The 17,844-nt window shown below is 36.8% G+C and overlaps 2 long non-coding RNA genes across 3 annotated transcripts in view; one reads left to right on the top strand and one right to left on the bottom strand.

Moving 5' to 3' along the window:
• LOC102116201 (uncharacterized) overlaps positions 1–17,844 on the top strand; it is a 176,331-nt gene that overhangs the window by 58,241 nt on the left and 100,246 nt on the right. Inside the window, exon 4 of the long non-coding RNA XR_006693745.2 lies at positions 14,202–14,283. This is a non-coding gene — a long non-coding RNA (uncharacterized lncRNA). The remainder of the gene's footprint in view (positions 1–14,201; positions 14,284–17,844) is intronic.
• The window catches only part of LOC107127941 (uncharacterized), a 101,562-nt gene that overhangs the window by 60,013 nt on the left and 23,705 nt on the right, over positions 1–17,844 (bottom strand). The gene's annotated exons all lie outside the window — the stretch shown is intronic.

Below are 17,844 nucleotides of genomic sequence, written 5' to 3'. Positions count from 1 at the left end.
AGATAAAGCTGGTGCTGACCTGCTCGATAACAGTGGAGGTTGTGAGAAATGGCTGGATCCCTTCCTGCATCCTCATCCCACCCTCGAGTCCATAAACACTGAGAAATGCACTCATTCCTCCACTCAGCAGAGGTAGCAGAAACAGGATAAAGGAGAAAAGTCTTGATATTCTTGTGCAAATGGAGGCTGCAAAATTGACAAGACAAGAGTGTATTTGGGGGTTGATAATTTTTGTAGGGTTAAGTGGTATGTCCAGGGAAATAGGGAAAGTAAAGATACCAAGAAAGGAAAGAAATAAAAACGAGACTTCAGGAAGAGAGGATTGGGATGTAGGAAGGGAAAGAAAAGAAATTCACTTGGGAAACAGCCTTTGTTGTTTAGTGCAAAGGAAGAAAGAAGTAGCAGGACATCCAACCCCTCCCTTGATCCTTTAACCTTTTGACTAATGGTTCTTAACAGATGGCTCTGCCCCTCAGGGGACATTTGGTCATTGTAACCGCTGGAAAGGAGTGCTTCTGGCATCTAGAAGTAGTAGAGGCCAGGGATACTACTAAACATCCTACATCCACAGGACTGAAATTCATAGCAAAGAATTATGTGGCCCAAGATGCCAGCAGTGCTGTGGCTGAGAAGTCCTGCTTTACACCTATCAACTGAACCCCTGAGTAAAGAACTGATTTTGTCATTCTCAGCATGTAGTATATTTATTATCATTGCAAGGAAAGGCAGGTGAATGGTTTCAGAAAAGAAAGGGCCCATGACTCTCCTCCACAGCTGTTGGTACAACCCATTTGGAAGATGTTTGATTGTCCTGACAACCTCTCTCTGTGTCCCACTGCTCCATTCAGCATCAAGGGGGCAGAGTGGGTGGATGTATTCATGGTGGTACAAGAGAGTTAAAGTAAAACAAGTGACACTCAGAATTATCCTGATATCGGTTAATTTTGAAAGCTAGCTCATAAAATTGACTTAATTTATTATGTGACCAAAATAGTATTTTAATTAGTTTAGATTATAGATTAATAGCTATGGTATAGATTTTTTTAAATCTGAGAAATAACTCAAGACCCTAAGCATCACAACATGGATGCTATGGAAAAATGTATTCTGAATCAAATATGACACAAGTACCATACAACCTGACACTGAAGAAACCCTCCTTGACACCATGCCACAAATCCGCTTCCAAGACCCACTTCACATGTACCTTAAAATCAGTGGCTGTTTGTTATAAGGGTCTCCAAAGAGGGTGCAGGCATCCCAGAGCTGAGCATAACAGACTTTTATTTACTTATCTTAAATTATAAATAAAGGAGTAAAATTCACCATTAACATAAGGACTGATACTGGTTTCCTCACTTGGTTCAAGTGTCAGAGGTTTGTGTAACCCACAGTTGGCAGGGGTTTCACAAGACAGAGGTGTTAATGGCAGCACCTTCCAGCACTTTTTCATTTTCAGCATATTCCACTATTTTGAAGTTTACATGTGCCTGTGACCATGACCATAAAATACTTTTGTAACTACACAGTTTCCTTAGTTATCTCATAGTAAGTTACTTAGAAGAACCGTTACATTTTAAAATGAGTTACTTTCTTCTGTAAAGACAGTAGTGTTCCAAAATTGCTTACCATTTCTACCATGACAAATGGCTAATAGTTAAGCTAGTTGATATTTTTAAAACATTAACACATTAATTTTAATGATAAGTGAGAAAGAAATTGCTCTTGAAAGAAATGTGTGCTATAGAAAGAGAATCTGAAAAAAGATGTTTGAAAATGTCTCTTGATTATGTGATCTTGATGCTGAAAACAATGTAGACAACCTATTTAGAAATCTCTTGTCTGTACCATTATAAAATTCAAGACAATGTTTTATTATGTCAAATATCTTTCAGAGAGTTTCATTGAATTTTTAAATCAATGTTTTAAAAAATAAAATAGTTCACCTTCAAAATTGTAAGAAAAATGAATTGATGCCAGAGAAGATGGAAATTAATAGTTAAATTTTAATAAAAAGGTTTTTTATATAATTATGAATGAGACTAAAAAATCAGAATGTTATAATGTAAACTCAGTCAACAACTTTCAATGTGATCTTTGTAGATATCTTTTTAGCTTGATGATTATTAAAACCAAGTAATGGTTATAATCCAGAACTTGGAATCACTATATCACAAACTACAAAACCAAGATGAAAAACAATGACAAAGCCCTGGTAGATTGTTTATTAAATGACTTCACAATTCTCTTTTGATAGCCGTGCCTTTTGGGTATTCTCTTCCCACACTGACATGGGGCTTGGTCTGTATGACTTGCTTTGGTGAAGGGATCACTAGCAAGTATGATGCAAACAGGCTTTGAAACATACTTAGATAAATTCAAACAATAATAAGCTTGCATTTTACTACATATCTATTAGAGTAAGTAAAATCCAAAACACTGACAATGTAAAATGCTAAGTGAGGGTGTAGAGCAACAGGAACTCTCATTCATTGCTGGTGCAAATGCAAAACAGTAGAGCCATTTTGGAAGACAGTTTGGCGGTTTCTTGCAAACTAAACATAACCTTACCAAATGATTCAGCAATCATACTTCTTGCTACTTACCCACATTAATTGAAAACTTAGGTTCACACAAAAATCTGCCCATGAATGTTTACAGCAACTTTACTTCAATGGGTGAATGAATAAACAAAGTATGGTACATTGCACAATGGAATATTATTTAGCTACAAAAAGAAAAAAACTTATCAGTCATGAAAAAACAAAAAAGAACCTTAATTACATATTGCTAAGTGAAAAATACTGGTCTGAAAATGCTACATACTGTAAGATTCCAAATATAAGACATTCTGGAAAAGGCAAGTTTCCAAAGATAGTAAAAATAAAAAAAAAAATCAGTGGTTGCCAGGAGTATGTGGGCGGGGGGGGGGGGGGTGGAGAGAGGGATGGATAGGTGGAACTTAAGGTAGTTTTAGTGGAACTATTGTGTATAATACTGTAATGGTGAATACATGACATCCGGCATTTGGCAAAACCTGTAGAACTGCACAGCACAGTGTGAATCCTAATGTAAACTGTGGACTTTAGTTAATAATAATGTATTGATATTTGTTCATCAACTGTAGCAAAAGTACTGTATTGGTGCAAGATGTTAATAGGGGAAACTCTTGCGGGGGATGCAAGTGGGTAGAGAAGGGGTATTTTGGGAAGTTTGCTTTTCTGTTCAATTTTTTTCTGTAAACCTAAAAATGCTCTAAAAATAAACTCTATAGGCCAAGGTAGACGGATCACAAGGTCAGAAGATCAAGACCATCCTGGCCAACATGGTGAAACCCTGTTTCTACTAAAATACAAAAAATTAGCCAGGTGTGGTGGTACACACCTATAATCCCAGCTACTCAGGAGGCTGAGGCAGGGGAACCACTTGAACCTGGGAGGCGGAGATTGCAGTGAGCCGAGTTTGTGCCACTGTACTCCAGCCTGGTCACAGAGTGAGACTACGACTAAATAAAAGAAAAATAAAAAATAAAAAACTTACACATTTGGACCTTCCTCTCTTGCTGCTGGGAACCCTGTGACCACGTGAAAAAGCCCAAGTTAGCCCACTAGAGAGGCCACATGGAGGAAAACCAAGACATCCGGGCTGCCAATTTCCAACTTAGAGCATTCTGGACCATCCAACCCCAGCTGAGATGCCAGCTGACTGCAGTCACATGAATGAGCCTGGAAGTGAGCAGCCTATGAACCATCCAGAGAAACAAAGCCAAAGCTGCCACCTCACAGAATTGTGAGCTAGCGAGTGAAAGCAGTTTTCAGTCACTATGTTTTTGGGTATTTTGTTATATAGTAAAGGCTAACTGATACAGAAGTACATTCAATATAATGTTTATAGTGAGAGCACATGGGTTCTATTTCGTTAAGAAAATATGCATTTATTATTAAAGTATGATTTATTTCACCTATATTTCATCTTTTAAAAATTATTGTATTTGAACATAATAGATGCACATTATATATATTCTTAATATATAATAATAAATTAATATACATATAACTTTTAATGATAAAAGTGAATGATCAAAATATTTGAAAGAATATTCCATGCTGGGGATAAGGGACTCTGGAGACCCAGAAAATTCTTTACAGCCTTCAGGTCCTAGGAGTGCCCTTCCTCCCTCCTAATCTTTCCAGTGATTCAGCCATTTCTTAAATATGAGATAATAGGACAGATAAGTGTAATTCAGAGTGGCCTGCAATTATTTTATGCCAAACAGAACTTCAGCCAACAAATAAAAGTAAAATCTATAAATGTCTACTTAAATTTTTATTTTTAAAAAACAAACGTCCTTGAGCTGTCATTGTTTTTATAGTTGTAAACCTATTGCTGATTCTAACCTGATGTGAGAATTAGTATGAGTCCTTGATGTAACCGCAATTCTTTCAAACTCAGTTTCAATAGGAAGAATCAATATTGTGAAAATGGACATACTGCCCAAAGTAATTTATACATTCAATGCTATCCCCATCAAGCTACCACTGACTTTCTTCACAGAATTGGAAAAAAGTACTTTAAACTTCATATGGAACAAAAACAGAGCCCACATAGCCAAGACAATCCTGGACAAGAACAAAGCTGGAGGCATCATGCTACCTGACTTCAAACTCTACGACAAGGCTACAGTAACCAAAATAGCATGGTACTCATACCAAAAAAGATACATAGACCAATGGAACAGAACTGAGGCCTCAGAAACAACATCACACATCTACAACCATCTGATCTTTGACAAACCTGACACGCACAAGCAATGGGGAAAAAGATTCCCTATTTAATAAATAGTGTTGGGAAAACTGGCTAGCCATATGCAGAACACTGAAACTGGACCCCTTCCTTACACCTGTTACAAAAATCAACTCAAGATGGATCAAAGACTTAAATGTAAGACCTAGGACCATAAAAATCCTAGAAGAAAACCTGGGACTATTCAGGACATAGGCATGGGCAAAGACTTCATGTCTAAAATACCAAAAGCAATGGCAACAAAAGCCAAAATTGACCAGTGGGATCTAATTAAACTACAGAGCTTCTGCACAGCAAAAGAAACTACCATCAGAGTGAACAGGCAACCTACAGAATGGGAGAAAATTTTTGCAATCTGTCCATCTGACAAAGGGCTAATAACTGGAATATACAAAGAACTTAAACAAATTTACAAGAAAAAAACAAACAACCCCATCAAAAAATGGGCAAAGGATATGAACAGACACTTCTCAAAAGAAGACATTTATGCAGCCAACAGACACATGAAAAAAAGTTCACCATCACCAGTCATTACAGAAATGCAAATCAAAACTACAGTGAGATACCATCTCATGCCAGTTAGAATGGTCATCATTAAAAAGTCAGGAAACAACAGATGCTGGAGAGATTGTAGAAAAATAGGAACGCTTTTACACTGTTGGTGGGAGTGTAAATTAGTTCAAACATTGTGGAAGACAGTGTGGTGATTCCTCAAGGATCTAGAACCAGAAATACCATTTGACCCAGCAATCCCATTACTGGGCATATACATATACCCAAAAGATTATAAATCATTCTATGATAAAGACACATGCACGTGTATGTTTATTGCAGCACTATTCACAACAGCAAAGACTGGGAACCAACCCAAATGCCCATCAATGATATCCTGCATAAAGAAAATGTGGCACATATGCACCATGGAATACTATGCAGCCATAAAAAAGGATGAGTTCATGTCCTTTGCAGGGACATGGATGAAGCTGGAAACCATCATTCTCAGCAAACCATCACAAGATCAGAAAACCAAACACCACATGTTCTCACTCATAAGTGGGAGTTGAACAATGAGAACACATGGACACAGAGAGGGGAACATCACACATCTGGGCCTGTCAGGGAATGGGGGGCTAGCGGAGGGATAACATTAGGAGAAATACCTAATGTAGGTGACGGGTTGATGGGTGCAGCAGACCACCAGGGCATGTGTATACCTATGTAACAAAACTGCACGTTCTGCACATGTAACCCAGAACTTAGAATATAATGATAATAATAAAGAATTATAATAATAGCTCCCATTTAAAAAAAAGGTGGCAAGACGCTTAACTCAAATGATAACATTTTTATATCCAATTAACATCACTATAAATACAGGAATACATTGATTTAAAAACAATCAATCTCTGCATAAACAAAGCCAGTGTTAATTTTATTTAGAATTAAATAATTTTATTTAGAATTTTATTTAGAATTCAAGCATCATCTTCCAACATCAGTTCTCAACTGATCTAGTCTTTTCAAGCAAAAATGCTTATTTTGCTGTAAGCAAGACTACTGGAATATTGCTGTTTTAATCCTAATGTGCTTCATTCAGATGAGGGGGCATCTACTTCTCCTATTCTTATTTTACTGATGAAAATACATACAGAAGCATTCTAGTAACAAAGGATTTATCAAAATCTCCCAATAAAAGGATAGTAAATTTCACAAATGGAACCTGGGTTGCCATGCTATTTAGATTTCTCTGTGTATAATACTTTTCATATCCTGTATTATAGCAACAAATAATTGTAATATATTATTTTATGTAATTACTTTAAAATTTTAATTTCCAAATCGAAGATAGATAAACTGTTGCCTCAGAATGCAGGCATAACAAATTCAGCAATGAATGGTTTCTGTCCCTTGTAAATAATGGCCATTTTGATAACCTTGATTCAAGGTGTGGGAAATATTATAATGAAGGTTATGCTAGGTTAATTATATTTCATGTTGCAGGCACTGCAGATTGAATTGCTTATTTACAGCCACTTATTACAGTTAGAAAGTACTGTCATCAATTTTGATTTAGATGAATTTTATTGAGCAGGAGGGGGTTGGTTTAATTGAAAAAGTTTGTATTTTAAAACACACTTATGTTCTATTTTCTGGGTTTGAACATGTAAGACCTATACTTGCTACTCCTCAATGACTTCTTGCATGTACTTGATTTAATTGAATTGAGTAATAAAACTTATATCCCTAACAGAAATTTCCAATTAAGATGTACAGGAATATTACAATTATTTGAAGAGACATAACTGTAGCAGATATATGTCAATCCATCCTCTGACAATATAATCGTCTACATTAAGTGATTTCATGTCTTTGAGTAAAGGCCCAAATGTTACACTATCTCAAAAAGGTCAAGAGAACACATTTGGATTAGAAGGACTAAGATCTTGACTTCATGAAAGTGTGTCACACCATGTAGTTTTTCATGTGACACATGAAAGTGTGTCACACCACTGTGTTTACAGCTCTGTATTTCCATCAGTTACTATTGTTTGACACAGTGTGCCTGGAAGTATACTAGGTGTATTAGTCTGTTTTCGTGTTGTCATAAAGGAATAGTAGAGACTGAGCAATTTGTTTTAAAAATCAGGCTTAATTGACACATAATTCTGCAGGCTGTGCGGAAAGCAAGGCACTGGCACCTATTCTGCTTCTGGTGAGACCTCAGGGAGCTTCTACTCATGGCAGAAGGTGAAGCAGGAGCAGATACGTCACATGGCGAGAGAGTGAGCAAGAGAAAGAGAGACTTTTAAACAACCAGATCTTGCATGAACTCAGAGTGAGAACTCACTTACTAATCAAGGGGATGGTGCTAAGTTGTTCATGAGGGATCTGCCTCCATAATCCAATACCTCCCACTAGACCCCACTTCTAACATTGCAGGTCACATTTCAACATGAGATTCGGAGGGAAAAAAACATCCAAAACATACTATTTCACCTCTGACCCTCCAAATCTCATGTTCTTCTTACATTGCAAAATACAATCATTGCATCCTAATAGTTCCTCAATGTCCCAGCTTGTTTCAGTATCAAGTCCAAAGTCCACTCTTATCTTGTCAATTTTACAGCCTCCATTTGCACAAGAATATCAAGACTTTTCTCCTTTCTCCTGTTCTGCTAGCTCTGCTGTGTGAGGAGTGAGTGCATTTCTCCGTATTTATGGACTCAAGAGTGGGATGAGGACAGAGGAAGGGATCTGACCACTTCTCACAACCTCCACTGTTACCGAGCAGGTCAGAGCCAGCTTTAGCTCTTGCCTGGATCACTGCCCTAAATGCCCATCAGTCTCTCTGTTTCTACCCTTGGTGTCCACCATCTGTCATCAGCCCAGAAGTTAGTGCTGACCCTTTCTAAACATGAATCAGATCATGCCATTCCTCTGCTCAAAAACCTGCAAAGGCTCCTCCTTTTATTCAGAATCAAATCCAACATTCTTACAAAGGGCGTAAGGCCCTGTATGATCTGGCCGTTACATTTGCCTCTGCAATACCTCAGCTGCTATAGCTGTGCCCTCCTTGCTCGCTCTGTTTCAGCCACACAGAACTCCCTGTGGTTCCTTGACACAGCCTGTGTGCTGCTTAGATCCTGTGCCCTGCCTCTTCCTGGACTGCCCTTCCCTCAGACAGCCATCTAAACAGCCACATCCCTCACCTCCCTCGGGTCTCTGCTCAAATGTTAGCTTCTCAGTGAGGCCTATTCTGCTTATCCTGATTAACAACACACTTCCCATTCCCTGCCACAGCTTTCCCAACCACCTTACCTGCTCTCCTTTTCTTTCTCGTAGCATTTACTAATACGCATATTGCTTGTTATGTAATAGGACGTCTTATGTATTTACTATTTTTTGCCTTTGTTTTGTTTGCCAATTCAGTGTCTAGAATGGCACATGGTACATAGTAGGCATTCGAGAGATAGTTATCAAATGAATGAGTGAGTGAAGATTAAATTCTGGTCTTGTCGGAAATGGGATGGAGAATGGAGAGGGTCTTGACCTCTCTTACAATCCCAAGATCATGGCATTATTGAGAGTTCGGGCCAGTAAGGCTTTGCTGCATAGTGTCTAGCACAATGTCCGTTCAGAGGATTCATTTCCTCCTGAAAGCCCTTATCTGATCTGTACCTCAGACTCATCTTCTCCCTACTAGCTAGCATAATTTTAATCTTATCTCTTGCATAAAAGAGACAAACACTGGAAAGCATTTATCCTTTGTCCACTCCGTTTTACATGACAAAGGCTCACTACGGGACTTCTCTTGGAGCTGAAAGGGTTTAGGGAGTGAGAAGTGTCATTGCATGCCCCTCCCCCTGCCCAGACAATATATATGAAAACTTCCTTTGTAAATTGGATCTTGGCTGAATTCAAGGTGTAAATTACAACTGCAAAGACACTACGGTTTTGTGATTTGTTTAGACTCTATTAACAATATCTAGTAAAACTGTCTTTTTTCTTTAGAGGAATCAAAGTGAAAGAGGTGAAGAAAAGAAGGAAAAGGTAGAAAACGTAAGGAAAGAAAACTTCTGCCTCTTTGTGTTAGGATTTCAGTTTCTTATATTTGAATCCAGTGCCTCCAGTACAGTTGTCAATCAGTGTCTTAAAACATCCATCAAGCACTGCCGACTGACTCTTAACTCAGATTTTAGATACACAAAGGCCAAAGAAGCTCAATTTTCCATCTGGGTAGCACACTAAATGACACTGGCTCCTTCTTAGACTAGACTGCAAACGTACGCACTTTTACTTACCACAAAAATAAAATCTGTTAACTTTGGCTTTACTGATTTGTAATATTTGATAATTCTACCGGGGCTAAAATTTGCCTAGTAATTGTTTATGTAGAAATAATTTACTAATTTAAAATGTGAGTAGGAATGCAAATAAATAGTTAAAATATTTGTGGAAACATGTCATTTAAAAAAATCTTGTACTCCTTTGAAATTATTGATTTAAATCTCCCCCTGGGGCAAGGGCAAGCAGACAATGTATTTCTCTTTGTAGTCTCACATCTAGGGTGCTCCCGGTACAGAATGGATGTTCAATAGGTTATAGTTGAATGAATGAAATAATTCACACATTAAAAATATTTATTTAAGAAGGAAGGTCCCCAAAGAGCATTTTACTTGAAAACAGTGTGTTGACCTAGTCTTATACTGCCTGAATCTGAAAGTAATAAAAATGCTTGCCTTTAAAAAAACCCCTGAATCCAACACTATTTGGCAACATTCAAACGTTAAAGGATATAAACTAAGATGTTCATAACCTCTAACCCAGTAATTACACTTCTGGCATTCAACCCTGAGAATGCAGTAATAAAAACTTAATGTAATTAAAATAGCAAACTATTTTATGTAACCTCAAATGACCAGCAGTAGATGATAGTTAAGTAGCCAATGGCAGCTATTGACAAAATGTGATGCAGATCTTAAAGGCTGTATTTATAAAGTATTTTATAACATAAACAGTTCTACCATACTAAGTTTTAAAAACATGATTTTAATTTACATTTATAATATAAATGCAAACAGGCCAAAACTATGTGTAGAAAAATTACTTGAAAGAAATATAACTTGATGTTATCTATGGTTGTGTGTGGATGCGACAATTAAGGATTTTTTTCTTTTTAATATTTTTTACCCTAAATTCTTTTTAATGTAGTTTATATTCCAAACTGGCATCATCTCATGCCTAGGCCATTGCAACAGCGCCCTAACCAGTCTCCCTACTTTGACTATTGTATGGTTTTTTCAATCTAAATATTATCTTCTTAAATAAGTTGGACCCTTCTTAATAAATTGGTTTTCTATTACAAACAGAAATCCAAAAATCCTTAACTGGTTGAAAATAACTTGCTTGATCTGACCTACCATCTATGTCCTATATTTATCAGGTACACATTTAAAGACATTTCCCATTTCTCTTGAAATTTATCATTGTCTTCTTGAAAAATGTTAAATCTATTTATGCTTTTCAGTTCACTAAATTTCACCAAAATTGTTGACTATAAATTATATTTCACACTCACCACTTACTCAACTTTCAACAACTTTTACTAATAGAACCTGTGTGTATTTCACATCCTACCCACATAAATATAGTGTAACCAAAAAAAAGCATCTGAAAATGCTGCTAGTAATATCTACTGAGGTAAGGGAATATGAATGAATGATTGACAAGATAAATTCATGTTAAGCAGTTTTTTTCCTTTTTTATTTTTATAAGAGGAGTATGCTTTAGTGTCAAAAACCCTATTTGTTTGAGAGAGATGAAAACTATTGCTCTAGGGGAGAATTATATTAACATTTATTGAGTTCTGATCTGTGGTGGTAACTAGTTCATATTTGTTATCTCACCTAAGTCTAGAAGTGTTAGTAGATACCTGACACAAGGAAAACAAACAAAGATTTCCAAAGAGCAGTCTAAAATAAAGCCGAATCTTTTGCTTAGTTCTAGTTCAGTGGGTCTCCCTGGATAAAAATTAAAAGAGATGGATTAGGCCAGGTGCGGTGGCTCCCACCTATAATCTCAGCACTTTGGGAAGCCAGCTGAGGCAGGTGGATCACCTGAGGCCAGGAGTTCGAGACCAGCCTGGCCAACGTGGTGAAACCCCATCACCAAAAATACAAAACTTAACTGGGCATGGGGGCGGGCGCCTGTAATCTCAGCTATTGAGGTGGCTGAGGCAGTAGAATTGCTTGAACCCGGGAGGTGGAGGTAGCAGTGAGCCAAGATCGTGCAACTCCACTCCAGCCTGGTGTGGAGCAAGACTCCCTCTCAAAAATAAAAGTGGGCAGGCTAGATTACTGCTGTTTAATAGCAAATAATACAAGCCAGATAGATAATTCTTTTTTTTTGTTTTTTTGTTTTTTTTTGAGACAGAGTATTGCTCTGTCACCCAGACAGGAGTGCAGTAGCGCAATCTCGACCCATTGCAACCTCTGCCTCCTGGGTTCAAGCTATTCTCCTGCCTAAGCCTCCTGAGTAGCTGAGTACAGGCGTGCGCCACCACGCCTGGCTAATTTTTGTATTTTTAGTAGAGATGGGGTTTCACCATGTTGGTCAGGCTGGTCTCGAACTCCTGACCTTATGATCCACTTGCCTCAGCCTCCCAAAGTGCTGGGATTATAGGCATGAGCCACTGTGCCCAGGCGATAATTCTTAATTTCTAATAACTACATTAAAAAAGTAAAAATGAAACAGATAAAATTAATTTTAATGCATTTTACTTAAATCAGTACATTTAAAATATTACCATTTTAATATATAATCAATATAAAAATTATTAATGGGATAGTTTACTTTTTTTTGTACAAAGTCTTCAAAATCCATTGTACTTAGAGCACATCTCAGTTCAAACTAGCCACATTTCAAGTGCTCAGTAGCCACATATGGCTAGTGGTCACTGCATTGAGCAGTACAGGACTTGATAATAAGGCGAGAGGAGAAAGTACCCAAACGTGAGAGAGTCAAATTCAGTTCTTTTGACTCATTGGGCAAATCGTAAACGCTTCTCTGGGATTAGTTGCCTTCGGTTTTTACAACACCAAACCTGAGAAGTCTGGTTACAAACAGTCTGAGTTGGGTTGTCCAAGATTCTAGCCAGCCAAGAGTCAATCAGTGGATGAGCTTAGTTGCACAAGGGTGAAACTTGGCAAGATTTATCTTTGCCATCCAAACAGGTCTGCAGTTCACACCAGATGAGAACATACATGTTTTTTCTTATTTAATCAGCCATCCTGATCTTTAGTTAGGATGACCATAGAATTTTTTGTCCAAACTGGCACACTTTTGAGAGACAAAAAAGGCACCATTAATAATGGTGCTGGGACAACAGGCATAATATGAGACTGTTCCTGCTGGCAAATCAGGACATATGGTCACCCTACCTTTAGTCAATCTTTCCATCTCTCAAAAGAACTTGGGTTACTGCCAGTAGTCACATGTATCTCCAGGATTCATGTAACTCAATGAGGAGATGCCAGTTCCCACAGTGGCCTATGCACGAAGCCCTAAATTTCTCCTGTAGGAGTCATCCCAAGAGCTTGTATCATACAGGATCCTTTACTCCCATGTCTAATAACATTGCTTTGATGCAATTTGCAAGCTTCCTGTTTTGCAATTTTCCACTCTGGGTCTTGTTTAAGTTAGGGGTTTAATGAGAAATGGCTGTTGTTAGCTAAATGACACTTCTTCTTGGCAGGGTCTCCCAAGGAAACTAGAGGACCAGTAAACAAACTGTGCATGAGGGTGGACAGAGTAGCCCCCCCCCTTTTTTTTGTCCTCTCTTTTCTTTCTTTCATTTTCTCTTGTATATGAAAAGAAGTACAGCAATCAGCTGTGACAGCTGAGAGAAATGTTTCATGGGAAGTAACAGATGGCTCAAAGCCACCTTCATTTCTGAGGAGAGGGAGAGTGCCTGTGGGCCTGGAAAATTGAAGGTTTGGAAACTAATTTTGTTTGACTCTTTAATCCTTTTCAAACATAGGCCCAAAAATGGAAGATTAAAGGATTTTACTTTTGCTGCTCAGTAAATTCAGCTCAGAAAAGTAAAAGATGTAGAAGTAGAATGGCTGTGGATAAAACAAGAAAAGCCCAAACAGGAAGAACTTACCTTTATTAGCCCAAGGACAGTAACTTCCTCTGCTTAGGATTTTGTTGTTATTATAGTTGTTTATGTGAAGACTGGAGTGTTTTACAAGATTGGAAGACAGTAGGTCACCAAGCAACTAAAGTTACAGTTTACATAGAAGCTACAGTCAGAATACTCAGAGCAAAAAGGCATAAAGTGATATTTAGAGGTAGGTTTGTATGAGCATTACAGCAAAGTAATGAAAAGCACAAAGGACTCAGATCCATTCATTCATTCACTAGATGTTTTATTGACACCTACTATGTATCTGGCAATGTTCAGTTCTAGGTTCTGGGATCAGCTGTGAACAAGGTAGAGAAGGACTCTGTCCTCTACAACAGCAAGAAGCTGACAGTAAAGAAGTAAATAAATAGTGAAATAATTTCAGATGTGTATAAGCATGTGACGAAAGTGTAAGAGTATTGGCAGAGAGTATAACTAGAATGAAATGATGGTACTTTAAATAATGTGGTCAAGAAAGGCATCTCTGAGGTGACATTTAACCTAAAACTGGAATGCTGAGAAGGACCCTTCCAGTGTCAGGAGTACTATATGAAATAGCATATTGGACTACTATGTGCCAGGCACCGTTCTAGGTAGTGGGGATATTGGGTGAACAAATTAGTCAAAATTTTTGTCCTCATAGAGCGTGCTGTTCCTGATTCTTCTTCTTCTTTTTTCTTTTCTTTTTTTTTTTTTTTTTTTTTGAGACCAGGTATCCCTATGTTATTCAGGCTGAAATGCGGTGGCACAATCACAGCTTGCCGAGCCTCAAACTCCTGGACTCAACATTCTGAGTAAGTATACTCAGTAAGTATACTGACTATAGGCAGTCAACACCATGCCTAGCTGAATTTTTTTTTTTTTTTTTTTTTTTTAGAGATAGTGTCTCACTATGCTGTCGGTACAAAGGCTTTAGGCAAGAATATGTGTAGCTAGTTTGAGTAACAGCAAGGAGGCCAATGTGGCTAAAGTTTAACCCTAAAAAGAAGACCAGTGTATACTTAATAGTTAATATTAGAAGACAGTGGGTACCTCGAAAGTAGAGAGCATCTTTATATTCCAGAACTGTCATCTTCTTGTCCGGAGAAGCTCTTTATCCAACAGTGGAAGGCCTGTGTTTAGCTCTGGGAGATAACACTCACTTTAGATAGAGTTCTCTTTTAATATTTTCCTCATCTACCTCAAATTTCACAATTCTTTTAACGTATTATATACACCAGAAGTTTACATGTGTCCACAGGTAGTTTGCTTCAATATTTCTAACTTGATTTATTCATTTTTAAGAAAAGATTAAAGATTCTCTGGCCAATGCTATAAGACTTTATTCATGATTTCAACCAATTATTAGTATAATCTTCCATTTTTTAGGGGAACTTCCACATACCTTTCTGTTATTGATTTCTACTTTAATTCTGTAGTGGGCAGAGAAAATACTTTGTATGATTTCAGCAGTTTTACAAAATTGAGATTTGTTTTATGGCATTCAATGTGGTCTTAACGATTATCCTGTGTGCATTTGAAAATAATGTATATTCTGCTGTCTTGGGTGGAAGATCTCCAACTATCCATTGTCTACTGGCTTGCATAGCGTCTGAAAATTAGTCTTCCGTAACTTTCATATTCATATTTGCTATTCTGTATATATGTATGTGTATATATATATCTTTCTTTTCCCCCCGCTGCTATTTTTTTCTATCAATTAGTGATAGAAATGTGTTGAAATGTGTATTTCTCTTTCGAGTTATACCAGCTTTATCTTTATGTATTTTGAAGCTCTATTATAGAGGCATAGACATACATAATTATGTCCTGTCAAGCAATTTGTTAATCATTATGGCAATATTCTTGGAATATATTTTGTCTAATGTTAATATAATTGGACTTTGCTTTTTTGTTCAATCTAAAAATTTCTACCTTTCAATTGGAGTGTTTAAACAACTTAAATTTAATATAATTTTTATGTAATTGGGTTGCAATCTACCAGCTTGATAGCTAAAAGTTCTATTTTTAAAACTTTTTTTTCTTTTATCCTTCTCTTGACATCTTTTGGAGTGAATACTTCTTATGATTCCATGTCATTTTCACTATGGTCTTATTAACTATATCTCTTTTTAATTGTTTTAGCAGTTTTTCTAGAAGTTGTAATACTCATTTCTGAATTATCACTTTCTACCTTTAAATAATCAAATACTATCTGACATACAGTAAACAAACCTTACGACAGTGTACTTCCCCATTCTGTCTTTTGTGTTATTGCTGTGACAGATTTTTCTTCTACATGTTATAAATGCCACAATACATTAATACTATTTTTGTTTTAAAAAGTTAATTATCTTTTAAGCAGACTACACATGAAAAAAGCTTTTCTGGTTTTTTTTTTTTTTTTTTTTTTGAGACTAAGTTTCACTCTTGTTGCCCAACCTGGAGTGCAATAGCATGATCTCGACTCACTGCAACCTCCACCTCCTGCGTTTAAGCAATTCTGCCTCAGCCTCCCAAGTAGCTGGGATTACAGGTGTGTGCCACCATGCCCGGCTAATTTTGTATTTTTAGTAGAGATGGGGTTTCGCCATGTTGGTCAGGCTGGTCTCAAGCTCCTGATCTCAGGTGATTCACCTGCCTTGGCCTCCCAAAATGCTAGGATTACAGGCATGAGCCCCCGCACCCAGCGAAAAAAGTTTTATATTTACCCACATATCAACCATTGCTGATACTCTTCATTCTTTAGTGTAGACCCAAATTTTCAGGTACTCTTTCTTTCTGATTTTATTTCTTGCATTGCAGTTCTGGCAATGCAATGGCAATGGCAGTGAATTCTGTCAACTTTTTTCTTGTTAAAAAGTCCTTATTTTTTTACTTAGTTTTTCAAATATATTTTTTCTGGATATGGAATTCTAGTTAGATTTTTTCCTTTCTTTTGGTGCTTCACTCCATTGTCTACTGGCTTGCATAGCTTCTGAAAAGAAGTCTTTCGTAACTCTTATATTTGATACTCTGTATATTTATCTTTTCCCTCTTGCTGTTTGTAAGATTTTCTTTTTATCATTGATGTTCTGAAATTTAATTATGATACGCCTTTGTGTGGTGTTCTTAAAACGTTTATTCTGCTTCTTCTATTATCATACCATTTTTATTAACCATCATTCCTTTTCTTCTCATTTCTTATATTTTTTGAATAATCAAATATTTTTTATTATTTTCTTTTATAAGCATATTAATTATAATTTTAGCAATTAATTTAGAGATTATAATATACACACTAGACTTATTATGGCCCATAATAAATTGATATTTTTAACACCTCCCAGACAATGCAAGGACTTTGGATATTTTAATTCAATTTTTTACTTGCTGCCTTTTGTGCTATTTTTGCCATATGTTTTAAACCCTATAACATATACATATAATATGTTTATTTATAGTAATATAAATATATTTATATTGTTACCTTATTGTTTATGCAGTCAATATATTTACTCACATGTTTACCCTTTCTGGTGCTCTTTCCACCTTCATGCATTTCTGTGATTCCATTTAAAATAATTCTTCAACTTCCTGAATAATTATTTTAAATATTTGTTATTGTATATTTGTGCTTTTTTTTTTTTGTTAATATGCAAACATTTTTCCCCCTTGATTTTTGAAGAATATTTTCACTCAATATAGAATTTTATGTTGGCAGTTATTTTATTTCAGTAGTTTACAGATCCTATCCCATTGTCTTTTGTCTGCCATTATTAATGTTGAGCATCAGTCAATTTATCATTGTTACTTTTAAAGTAATAAGTCTTTTTCTTTTAGCTGCTTTTAAATTGCTTTGCTTGTCTGGGTGCAGTGGCTCGCGCCTGTAATCCCAGAACTTTGGGAGGTTGAGGTAGGTGGATCTCCTGACATCAGGAGTTTGAGACCAGCTTGGGCAACGTGGTGAAATTCCATCTCTACTAAAAATACAAAAATTAGCTGGGCATGGTGGCAGGCGCCTGTAATCCCAGCTACTTGGGAGGCTGAGGCAGGAGAATCACCTGAACCCGGGAGGTGGAGGTTGCAGTGAGCTGAGATCACACCATTGCACTCCAGCCCGGGTGACAAGAGCAAAACTCTGTCTCAAAAAATAATAATAAATAAATAAATAAAATTGCTTTGCTTTTAGCTTTCAGCAGTTTGAATACCTTGTGCCTGGAGTAGTTTTCTTTGTATTTAATCTTTGTTGAGTTTCTTAGAGCTTTTGAATGTGTGGGCTGATATGTTTCACTGGACTTTGGAAATTCTCAGTCATTATCTCTTCAAATATTGCTCCTGTCCCATTTTCTTGCTCATTTACTTCCATAAGGCCAATCACAAATGTTAGCTCTTTC

This window comes from Macaca fascicularis, chromosome 17 (assembly GCF_037993035.2).
Source record: "Macaca fascicularis isolate 582-1 chromosome 17, T2T-MFA8v1.1".
NCBI lineage: Eukaryota > Metazoa > Chordata > Mammalia > Primates > Cercopithecidae > Macaca > Macaca fascicularis.
Note: the sequence above shows the minus strand (reverse complement) of the source record. Positions and strands in the feature narration are given on the sequence as shown.